Here is a 12,713-nt window from a genome sequence, read left to right as displayed (position 1 = left end):
TTCTTTGCCCATCTGTGAAGTCTCCTGAGGTTTTTTCCCTGTTTCATAGATGATGTCTCAGATTCCACTGTTCTGCATCATGGAGAATATCTGATTAAATCAGATAAAATGAGACTTGTGGTATTTGCAATGTAGCAGTTGACATTCAGGCAGGAAATTACAATGGAAAAAAGAGAATTCTCTGCTGTTAAATCTACCTACACTTAGAATACATCTGCATGGATGTGCTCCTTTTCATTCCTTGGCCAGTAAAAAGCATCTGAGACTTGACTTGGTGCTTTGTTTCACAGAGCACTGTGGTTTGCCCCAGTGTCTCTACCATTTGTTACTGCTGTGTGTGCATTTACCTTTTGTTCTATGGGTAAAAAGCTCAAAATCAGTGCAAACAGGTTTAATGAGAATGCTCTTGATTTTGAAGAACAAAATAACAGCTACTTGCAAAGAAAGAAAATTATTTTAAATGCAGTGCTTACCACAGGTGAAAGTAAGTTTTAAATCATCTCAGTGTTGAGCCTATTTTCAGCTAGTAAATGCTGTGCATATATAATAAAACGAATAAGACAAGATTAACTGCCTCTTAGAGTTTCCAAATCAATACGAGGCACTTAAGGAGACAGATTCAATCTTCAGTTATTTATTTTTTTTAGGAAAAACTGTGTATAAGAAAGAAGTGTTGACGTGATGTTTTTTGTTGTGACAGAAACTGAAATATGTATCTATTGTTTTTTGTATGATCCTACATTCTTCTAATGCAAGTCTCTTCTACTTGATTATAGAAGCAGTGAGTCAAAATCTACAATATCCAATCCACAGAAATTCTAATATACTTGCTTGCCATGTCCCCATTTGAATTTATTTTGAGCACATTTCTACATAATACTGAAAATATTTCCATCAGAATTTGCTTCTGGACTGTTGAAACATTTCATCTTGGTTGGACTTCTTGTGTTCATTGTATTTTGTTATATTATTTTGATTTGTTTTGCTCTTCGCTTTGAATGTTTATGGTTTTAATTATTTCTTACTATTTGTATATTAAAGCAACATTAATTGATGATTGGCAGATAGTGGAATACAGATAGTGTTTCAGTAATTGAAATGATAATTGTTTCTTTAGCTTGCTCAGAGGTAAGTGGTATTCTATGTTATAATTTGTATTCTACTCAATTTGCTAGATTACAGCTTCCAAAGCATCAAGTTGTTTCAAAAAAAAAAAAAAAAAAGGCAATATATTCCAGTCCAAATAAGTTCTGAATCAGTTTCTAAACAAAATTTTTGACAGCAATTCTTGACTTTGGGGCTTTCTTTTCCTGAAGAAAATGTCAATTTTTTGATAGAAAAACACTTCACTGAAAATGTTTTATCAGTCTCAGTTTTTGATTTCTATTGTCTTTATCAGATTTCAAGGCATGGTATTTTTCCTCACTGCAATTTTCATACTGGGGCAAGTAAAGGAACTTTTTAAATTTTTTTTTTTTCCAATTACTCTTCAGCATGCATGTGATTCTAACACTAGTGGAAGTCCAATAGGAAGAATAAAGTAAATCGAAACAAACAGTAAACAAACAGAAGGAGAGCAGTAAAAACTACAACAATAAAAATGCAGACAATCTCCAGAAGAGTTCAGGCATCTGAGATGGTGACAAATGCCACTGGTTTAGGGTTGCTGGGTGAAGTGAGGTATAATTTACACATAATTGTTAGGCATTTATTCCAGTAGCCCAGTAAATATGACATACACGCCCTCTACAGTGTGTTTGTTTCTTTGTATAGAGGAACTAAAGAATAATTGTCAGACAGATATAAAAGTACAAGACTTAAAACTTAATCAAATTAGGCACATCGGGGGTGAAAAAAATTCCGTTTATTCACCTGTGTTCATACAACTTGCATAGGCATGGTGTTCAGCACCATGGCCCTGCAACGTGCCTGCAACAATCACCATTAGTTCAACAGCAGTTCTAAAGAGCATTATATTCATTTAGCCAAACTTTTTATTTATACCAAAGGAAGACAAGTGGTTTATCAGAGTGTCATGTAGACCATTAAAGTAGGACTGTTATGACTCTCTTCAAGACATTTTCATGACTTTGTGCTGTTATCTTGCCTCTCAGGGAGCACTATGGGAGTCCTTCAGTTATGCTAAATAATCACCGTTGAATGTTAACTGGTTGTAATTTGATAAACCACCTTCAGGGTTGTGAAAACAACCCTTTTGATGGCCGGCCTAAGGTGGGCATGATCTTTTTATTCATGAGGATTATGACAGACTTAAGTTAACACTGGCTCTGGATGCAGTTTAACCACAGGTAATGTAGCCACTTTTGTAGGGAAGAATAAGCTATTCTGATCTAAAGCCCGTAAGCAAAACCTATATTCCCCTGGAATCTGCGGCCCTTTAGCAGTTCATTTCTAAATCATTGAAGATAAAACTGAATAAATCCCAGTTTGTCCACAAGCCCCTTCTTTCTGGAGTCCTGGTTATAGTTCAGATGTGCTTTTGATCCCACTTCAAAATGCAGATCTTAACATCACCGGTGACTTGCAGGCTTGGGATGATGCTAACCTCCTCCCCTGAAAGGCAGATAATGGAAAAGAAAGGTAATGCACTGGCAAGTAATACACCTTTGTGAAGGTTAGTTTCACTGATAGAAAAGGCTGTACAGCTCATAGACAAGTAACAAACATGAGTCCTAGAAAGCAACTGATGTGGAAAAAATGCAACATAGGAATGAAAAAAATAATGCAGCATTGTTTCACACAGCCTTTGCTCGACATAGGGACCTCAAGAAAATAGTTAGAAGAAAGAGTCCTGAGTCACTGAAAAGTTGCCCAAAGAGCTGCCAAATATGACATGGAGGCAGAATCCATCTACAAGTATCTTGGGGCAAATGAAATGACAAGAGAAAGAATAAAACTGGAAATTTCATTGCGTTACTGCGTAAATCCTTGGTGAGAGCACAGTTGGAACATCATGGGCATTTCTGATGTTGCTTGTTGAATTTTTCTTAGTGTGCATTTCAGGTCTTCATCCTTTGAAAAAGGCAAGGAACAGAAGGGTGACCAGGGATGACTGGAGATATACAACAATTAGTAAGGAGCAACAGTTTAAGCTAAGTCTCCTGAACTAAGGCATAGAGACAATAAAGCAGGGGGTATGATAGAGCTCTGTAGTATCATGAGTGGGAAAGGAAAGAGGTCATTCATGATCCCTTTCAATACAATATTTCCATGGATAACATGTTTCAGACAAAAAAAAAAAAAAGTTATTCCTCCACCAGCACCAAAACCGTGTGGTTTCTTTCCATGGAAAATTATATATGCTAAAAATGGATGTAAATTCAGAAGCCAACTGAAAAAAAAAAAAAAAAAAGAATAATGAAAGGAGTAACATTCAGGGAACATCATCTGAAGCTACTACAGATTTTGGAAATCCTGTAATGTCTCCAATATTTGGGAGGAAGCAGGGTGGGAGGAGCAATCATGCAGAATCTCAGAAAACTGAATACATGCAGCTTGTCAAGATGTACAGTATTAGTCTTTCTCTCCAGTCAGTGCAGTTCCTGGGAAATTCTGTAAGTAGTAGCTTTTCTATTTGCTTACCTGAAGGCTTGAAGTTGTGAGGTGTTTTTTACATCTAATGTAGTCACAAGTATTTCAACATTTCCAAAGCTATACTTGAAGCATAATCCAATCTTAGATATGATTTCATAATCACATGTTATCGGTGGCAAGGGACTTGATGCTGCATTAAAGAGATGATATTTAAACTTTTGAGAACTGATTTAATCTAATATGGAAATCCTAATGATGTTGTAACATTTTTCACCAAGTTAAGGATGCTTTCTGGATGTATTTTATACGTAAGTAATACATAGGGTGAGAAAAGAAAAGGGAAATGCTTTTAGACTATGCTTTCAGGCATGTGCACAGAGGACAGCAGGAGAATTTTTTTCTCATGTTCCTGCATTTCCACCTAGGATTCAGAGCAAACAGAAGAGTCCATCATGGTATCAAGCACAGCTGTTTCTCTGCTGAATCTCAAATTAAACTGAGTTTACATGAGAAACCTTTTACATTGCTGTCATTTCTGAGATCCCCTTTATCAAGGCTATCTTTAAATTGTGAAAAAGCTGAAGCTGTCTGCAGAGCATCATTGACTTTAATGGGAAATGTGGCAGTTTGTACAAGGTGAGGAAAGAGCACTTAGCTTATTAAGGTGGACAAATTAGCTCACTTTCTCCTTTCCTGTGTGTAAAAGTTGAAAGTAACTGAATATCTCATTTTTCCATTTATATACTGCTCCTTAAAGCCTCATTTTCTGCTCTCTGCTCATGCTTACAAAGTGCTTCCTTATCATCTTGCTTATCTTTGCCTTGATGACTGCAGACTTTCCAGATTTCTGTGGCCCTACATGATATAGCACCTGAGATTCTCTTCCTCACTTCTTTCTCTGTGCTCCCCTGTACTTGTTCTGATGTGAAAAGGGCCTTGAAAAAAGGGCCTTCCTCAATCTGCTCCTAAAGCCCTCCACATAGGGCTTAAACAAAGTAAAAGACACACATAGAAAAGAGAAGTAGAGGAGTAATTGGTCTCCAACAGGAGCACTGACGCTAATGGTACAAAAACTGAAAGGACTTCCTGCCAGAACTACTTTGTTATCCCAGGGAAGATCTACAAAGCAGGTCAGATCACTTGAGGCTAATCAAGCACTGTTAGCTAATGGATTGTTTGTACAACTTTGTAACTCTGCACTGTATTATTGCCTATTCATGTTCATGTAATCTCTGTCTAGAGACAAAAATTTCAGAAAGGAACCTATAAATAAATGCCTGTAACCCAAAGTGGTACAAGATGGAAAAAAACTGGGGCTGACACCATCCTGACAGTCACTATGGTGATGCCTTCTCAGGTGGAGAGATGTCTCAATCCCTGCCCAGTATAATTTGGACACATGGCCTCTCTGACCCAAATTCAAGTGCAAGAGTCTTCTCCACTAGCACCAGAGCCATGCCACTGTGCTCTGTCACATAGAAGAGGTGCATGGTGCACAACCAAAGCAGATGTCCATCAGATGCATTGGCAGAATGATTTCTGAGTAATGCAGGATGTTGTTCATCTTTGTAGCATCTGATGAGCCAACAAAACAAATATCCATCACACAGAACTTTGCATGGGGGCATACTGTAGTGTTTTGAACTTTAATAATTTCTCCTTCCTTTTTCTTCTTTATGTTATGATTTTATTGCTTCATGACTTGGAAGTACTTAATGGCTCCCTTTTAGTGCTCTCATATGCAGGTTTTATCTGGAGCATTATATATCCCTAAGTGCCATAAGTGTATCACCACTTTATAAGAGAAAAATATGCTCAATTGATCATTTGAAAATGATCAAAGGAAGGATTGATCGTTTGAAAAAATCTATAATAGAAGTTATCCAGAAGCGGGATAGAAGCTGCCTTTCTATGCTGACAAAGTGCTCAGATGAGATGTATTGGCAGGAAGGTAGTTAAGGTCTTTTTCTCACATGAACCTCCAAGCTCAGAGTCATGAGAGAACAAAAGGTGAGTAAGAAGAGCAGCTCCTCATGGAGTCAAAAAGATTGTATGAGAAAAATAAAAATATGGATAAGGAAGAGAAAGGCACATTAGGATTTGAAAATAAAGGGAAGGATTTTTGCTACATGCAGGAAAAGAAGAGAGCAGAGTGATGTGTATAATACTTAGAAGTTCAAATCTCATCCAGCTTCAAAACACTGAACTACTTCCCATTCTTACTGCAGCCAGCCAGGTGCAGATAGCTGAGCCCTGTCCAGAAGCCAGTCCTCAAATTGAAAGGTTAGCTGTGGATGCAGGACAGTATTTAAGTCTTTCACTTGCATTTGCACAGAAGCCCTGACTCAAAGTAGTGCTCATGAGCCATTACATTGAGCCAGAGGGCAAGGCAGGAGAATCTCCTGATATTTTTAACATCTATGTTACTTGTCAGAGCGTATCAGTGTGCTTGTACCCAGCTACTGAATATGAATGCCAAGCTCACTTAAAATCACCCTGCTGCAGGGACAGGTACAACCAAAGGCCATACAGCCAGGCATGCAATGATAGGGGGATTTTGGTGTCAGCACCTATATGGCCAAGCCTAAAGGGAGGAGAAAAACTCCACCGAATACAGTTTGTCGCAGACCCAGACTACAGTGTGCTGCTGGAGAACTTCTCTTTCTTTCTAGATGTCTTGTGTGGGTATTGTCACGCTGCAAAAGAGTAGCTGATGTTAACTTTTAACATCTACTCTTCAGAGATCTCTTTGCTGTTTTCTCACATCTCTGATACACAAACCCTGGGATTAATCAGCAGCGTGGGTTATTTGCAGGAAGAATAGGGAGAGTTTACTCTAGAGTCTGCTTAGTGCCAATAGTTCACCGTGTTTTCATCTGCCATAAGCTACATGCATTGTTCCCAATCTCTTTTCTACTTCTGATTCCCCTGCCCTTTGTCTGTGCTTTTCTGCACGTTATGTGGGGATGTATCTTCAGCTGCCAATATCTCTTTTAAAAGAACTTTCGCCCACATGAAAACAAGGTAATGCTGCAGCTTGCTGCAGTATTACTGTCTTACATCTTTTTAGACTTGTAGTTTAGCAAAAGAAGCACACATAGAAAAGCAAGACCTGATCTTTCTCTGGAAAAACCTGAAATTATAATTAAAAAAGGACACTTGCATCTTTGTCCTGTACCTGTTCTTGGGAAAATAATGGAAATTAATTCTCCTAATAAAAGGATATCTTCTGTGAAAAAAATAACTGCAGCACCAATAAGATTGGAGTGAATAATTTCCAAATATATTGTATACATTTGTAACACCCTTTGTGTGGTTGGTTTTGGGCACTTTTAAATATGTCTAAAGAAAATTTTAAATGTAAAGTTTTCAGTGATGCTGGAACATTCTTTCTCATGTAGTTTGGAAGTATGATTTATCATCCTTCTTTAGTAGAAGAAGCAAAACATTGTATATAACCAGCAGCAAGTTGTTGATGGAACCTAATTTTGGATGTGATCAATCTGCAAATTCTGCAGTTCTCAGGAATAGCAATCTGGAAGCAGTATCTTTTATTTTGATGTCTGAAAAAAAAACCAAAACACGTGCTGCAGAAATAGTTTAGGAAGCTCAGTCACAGCTGCACAAGAGTTTATAGACCATTTTCAGAATGTGAAGAAGCAACTTAACTTGAACCTCCAAGTAATGTAGCAGTCAGTTTATGTTTGGAACCAGTTCCTAAAATAGATCCCTATTTTCATGACCAAGTGAAAGCACAGCCTTACTGAGATCCAGCTAGAAAGTGTGTGTTGATGACAGGCTCAAGTTTAGTGCTGAGCGCTGGCTGACTCCACCGTAAACTTCAGAGGGATGATTGCTTTAAACGAGGCAGCAACCTGTGCTGATGCTTAAAGAAAATGGTTCTAGTTAATTTTTTGATACCTTAGGGATAATTGCCCAGTATTTTGGCCATCACAATGTCCTAGTGACTGCAAAAGAAGTAAGGAACCCATTTTACAGTTGTGGCTTAGCTTCTCACTCTTTGAATCCCCGTACAGTTAGCATGGTCAAAGAAGGCAAGCTCATTGTCATTCTGTTCACATGGATTGGTATGCTGCCTTTCTCAAGAATAAGGTGATTGGGATTTGCTCTGTATCCTAAGGATGTGATTTCAACAGTCTTCAGAAGCTGGCAGTTGCATTCGCCCTAAAACCAGGAAGTAGGTGAGCAGCTGCTGCAGGAAACTCCTCATGCTTTCACATTTTTTGCAGATCAGCTCTGGAGTCAACAAGCACAGGCAAGTATTGAGTGCACAGCTTCGATTCTGAATGCACAAAGCAATTGTAAAAGAAAGCAGTTTGCACAGCCTTTGGTCCTGTCTGAAACCCCACTCTTTTCACAAATTGCCTATGGAAGTGGTAGCTCTCTTCCCCTTGGTAGTATATTATCGATCAAAGTGTATTAATATTGCAGAGATTCTAAACCTCTTCCGTGACCTGGAGGTTCACATACATTGACTTCCAAGGGAGCTGGAAAAGCAGAGTCATTAATGCATTCTTGGATATTTCAGTTCACAAAACTGAGCAATCTAATCAATAATATCCAACGATTTTGGGTGACTGCTCTTTACAATGTGCTTGCAATATCCACATTTTCAGTTGTCAGGGTCTGCTTTTCCATATGCTTTTTAGTTTGCTTATTTTTATCTGGTTAGGGTGTTTCATTTGTTCTTTTTAAAAACAAAATTAGTTTGCTGACAGAGGCAATAAGAGTCACAAGTAAATTAAGCAAAAAAACCAGTAGTGTAGAACTATCATTCAGCTTTCTTGCCCAAAAGAGATTGTCTGATGATTTTCATCCAGAGTATGCTGAAAGCAATTCAAGTAGAGTTGGAGCAATTGCATCAATATGAACAAGAGGAAGCCAGAATCAGCAATTTACTGTAAGATAGCATATCTTTCTAAGACTGTGCATTACCAACATAGGAAATTTCATCTTTGCTTTTCTCTTTGGAAAAATAAAGCCTGGTTTTTAATCACAATTTCAGTCCAAAAAATGATTAAGTGATAAATTTGAGAATTTTGGTGTGAAAGACGATTTCCAGTATTGATGATAAGATTTCACAAGACAAGAGAAAGTGGATTTTTTTTCCAAGCTTAAGGTCTTTTTATCGCCATGTGTAGCCTTACTGCTTTCCTTAAAACAGACCTTTATTTTTTTCCTTAAAAGCTACTTAATACCTCACTTGTAGCATCCTTTCCATATGAGAATTCCTAGTACAGGTAAAGCCTCAGAAGAAAAGAAATAATTTTTGACAAGTTCTAATTCATCAATCAGAAAACTGTCATTTAATAAACTCTGTGATAGCTCCATCATTAATATTGTCCTTTGTCAGCTGTGTGGATATTTTGAAGGAATGGAAGATATTTCCTCCTGTAGACCAGTAAAATGGTAAACCATGACAGTGTATTAATTTAAATATCTATTACTGTGACTGAATCTGGTGTCTACACTGAGCAGAAAAGGTGTTCCCATCTTTAATTTTCAAAGAAAATTAATATTTTAGAGTTCTCTTTTTTTTTTTCCTTTAAGAAGATGGTTTCTGCTCCATTTTAAAGCCCAACATTTCAACATTTTATACTTCAATTATTCCATGTTGATCTCTTGTATCTAACAGAACTAATTCTTATTCCTGTCAGGTATAAATTTATCTATTCATGGGGCTGAAAAGCGTGTGCAAGTCTGTCAGAGGAGAACTGCAGCAAGCTACCCAGTGTCACAGCATCCACCTGTGGATGGGCATCCCTCGATCCCACAAGCCAGAGGGTCAGTAAAAATGGAAGCCTCATCTTCTGGATCTACGATTTCATCAGTCACTGGTGGAAAAGCAAAAATCCATCAGCCAGGTAACAGATTTGCCTCGATACCTTTTCCAGTCCCATTTCACGTGTGATGTGCTATGACATGGCAAAGCTGGTGTTAATAACACAAGGTCATGCTTGTGTGGAGATCAATCTGTAGATTGTCAGAATTACCGATTGATGTCTTGTTCCCATTCGATGTTTTTGTTGATTATAGATTATAGGGATTAACAGCTGAAAGGAGGAAATAAAAATGTAATTTTAATCATAAAAACCCCTACAATGTATAGTGGTGTCCAAAATGTTAAGGCAGAGAGATTTGGGATATTGCTTTTTAATACTGCTTCCCTTATATATAGTTAATTTTGATATGCCTTGAGCTAATTGCTCTAGAGGCTACAGACATCCCCCATAGTATTCAATAATTGACACTAAAATTGGTTTTGACCAAATACTCAATCCAGGGTGTAGATCAAACTCTTTCTTGCTATAACACTAATAAAACCTGTGGATCTGCACAAGATCTTACAACTTAGGTTAACTGATTAACAAAATGAAACTTTTCAAAAGAAAGTCAGAATCTCTAGGGAACCATCAAATTCTAGCTGGCATCATGAGTTCATTCCTTGTTATGATAATTGCCAGTGCTATTTTAGAAATCTCTTTTCTTATAGCAGGGGAGTACATTTGTACTGGCCATGCTCCGTCATTCTTCACAGTGAAAATTAAACTCCAAATTTCTTTCCTGAGCAGAGCAAATTAAAGCTGCCCGTGAAGTCAATTTTGTAGCATATTTATTGGAGTGTCTCAGTAATGTTCCAGTGTTGCTGCCCAAAAAAGAGCATGATATATGATGTATTTAGCTACTTGGGTGCTGGGAGGCAGTCTGTTTGCGTGAGAAAGACAGTTCTGCCTGCAAATTCTTAGTGCACCCCTCTTAATTTCCAGATCTAGTAAATGGCTTAATTTTCATAGAAGTTAAAATTTTAGAATATCTACTGTAAATTGCTATACGGGTCTATTGCCATGAGTTTCATGGACTCATAGTATTTAGTCATCATAATCTTAGTCAACACAGATTAAAGAATTTAGAGTGACTCATAACCATATGTTTTGTTTATTTTAGTTCTTCTGTTCACTTGTTTGTCCTGTTTCTTCAGCTTCTGTCTTTTTTTGTTGAAGTACAGAAATTACTACTACTGAAATGTTGCTGTTGCTAAAGATATATAATGATGTATGCAAATATTAAATGATGTGTAAGCAGCAAATTCAGGCCTCTGATTGAGAAAAAGATCCCTTTTTATGTGGACCCCAGAGGTTTCCTAAAATGAAGCTCATTAGTGACCATTGGATAATGATTATCATTCAGTATATGAGATTAGTTTTATCTGTCACGTTCTCCTCTTAGGACAGTAAGAGCATCTATGATCTATGGAGAACATTTTTTGTGTGACAGGAGTCTTCTCTAACTTATATATCTTCATCTGAAATGAAGTCATTTCTATGATTTGTGTCTGTCTTTTCAATTCTATTTGAGACCACTATATTTGTGTTCGTGTCCAGGTTAAACTGCATTTGAGCTGTATGCAAATAGATCTAAGAAAGATTATGATCAGCAGCAACAGCAATGAATAGCACTCCTAAGAGGAAATTCTAATTTAAACAAAAAATCCTACATTCCTCACTCAGTCACAAATTAACAGCTGTAGCTACATAATAGGTTTAAGACATCAGTTGTCCAGTGGTAGTACCTTATCTAAGATATCATAAGCATCTTGATATTTCAGAAAGACTACGTTCTTATGTATATTAATTACTCAGATAGCAGATGTTAGAGCATTCTTTTCTAAGCTATCATCCTGCTACAGCATGCAGTAAGTTTGTAGGATTTTGTTCCTTCTAATTTTAAATAATTCATTCAATTTGGGTTTTTCCTTCTATTGGACTGCTGTTATCACTATCAAGTAGCTCTCACAGTTGGAGTAGTGTGTGCTATACTCACTTTTAAATTTTCTTTGTCCACTTAGCAAATACTCCAAACATGAAGGCAGTCTAGCATAACAGAATGCATTTTTAGGACTTAAAATGGCATTTAAATTCTTATCAGTAAAAGAAACTAGGACCATGAAAAGAAATAATCCTTGATAAAGTGCAGGTTGAGAGTATTTTTTTCTTTGATAGCACTCTACTTCTATTTTCTTCACAACAATTTTTTACCCTTTGCACCACTTCTTCTTTCAAGAATGACAACTTTTATTATCTCTCATTATTTATTTGACAGCAGTTTCCTTTGAATGAAGTTCATAGGTAGCTGTATGCTAAGGACAAGAAACAATAGATACTGTTCATTGTTCCAGCATTTCTTTCCAGTTACTTCCCTGCCAGTTTTATTTGTAACTAGTAAGGAGCCTGAGGCTCATGACTTCTATTACTAATCTGGGTGTTAGAGTGATTAGGGAGCAGTGGATTGTCTGTACTGTACCTTATTTAAAAATAAATAAAGTTTTTAAACTTGTTTTGTGCAAGCTTGCAGAGGTCCTGCTCAGCCATGAGCAGAACTACAACTTCCAAGCTTAGATTTTAAGCAGATACAAAGGGATCAAGTAACTGGAACAAAACAGAGGAAAATGGAGAAACAAGTGGAAGAAAAAGGCTGTTAACAGGGAAGGGAAGACTCCTGGCACCTTTGCAGGTGCACCCATATGAGGGAACTTTCTCTTAGAAAGAAGGAAAGCAAAGACAAGTACAAGCAATCAGATCAATTTAGTTGTACTGACATTAAGGCAAACATGCATTTCTTTCCAAAATCAGGGCCAGCATGTTTTCAGTTTTGAGAAACCTCAGTTATCATCTTCCATCTATATGAGCAGTTGTGGTGTGTTGTGGCTAGAGGAACACAAGGCTACTGAAATCGAGAGCCCAAAGCCACTGGGGCAGACTGTTGGCTGCAGGGAATTGGCACAATTCCTCCTGAAGACAGTGTAGAATAGTCATGTCTGTGCTGCTCACAGGAGGCTCATTTTGAAAGCAATGGTATCATCATTTAGGGTCTCTGTAACAGCAACAGAATGAAGTATGAAACTAGCCTAGTGGGGGTTAAGCTGTCATCCCAGTCCATTTCCTCAGTGTCAGTGTTAGACAAACCTGGGGACAAAATATCCCTTGCCTCCCTTCTGATGGCATTGTGTCTTTGCTGTGCAGCAAGCAGTGCTTTGGTTTCTGGGCTTCTGTCTGCTCTTCCCATTGTTAATCTATTCATAATCAGGACAATGTTACATTCCTTCATTCTCTTGGTGACAAATTCCTTTTTCTTCAGAT

The sequence above is a fragment of the Poecile atricapillus genome, chromosome Z (assembly GCF_030490865.1).
Source record: "Poecile atricapillus isolate bPoeAtr1 chromosome Z, bPoeAtr1.hap1, whole genome shotgun sequence".
NCBI lineage: Eukaryota > Metazoa > Chordata > Aves > Passeriformes > Paridae > Poecile > Poecile atricapillus.
The sequence above is the reverse complement of the archived record's forward strand: the minus strand, read 5'-3'. Positions refer to the sequence as shown.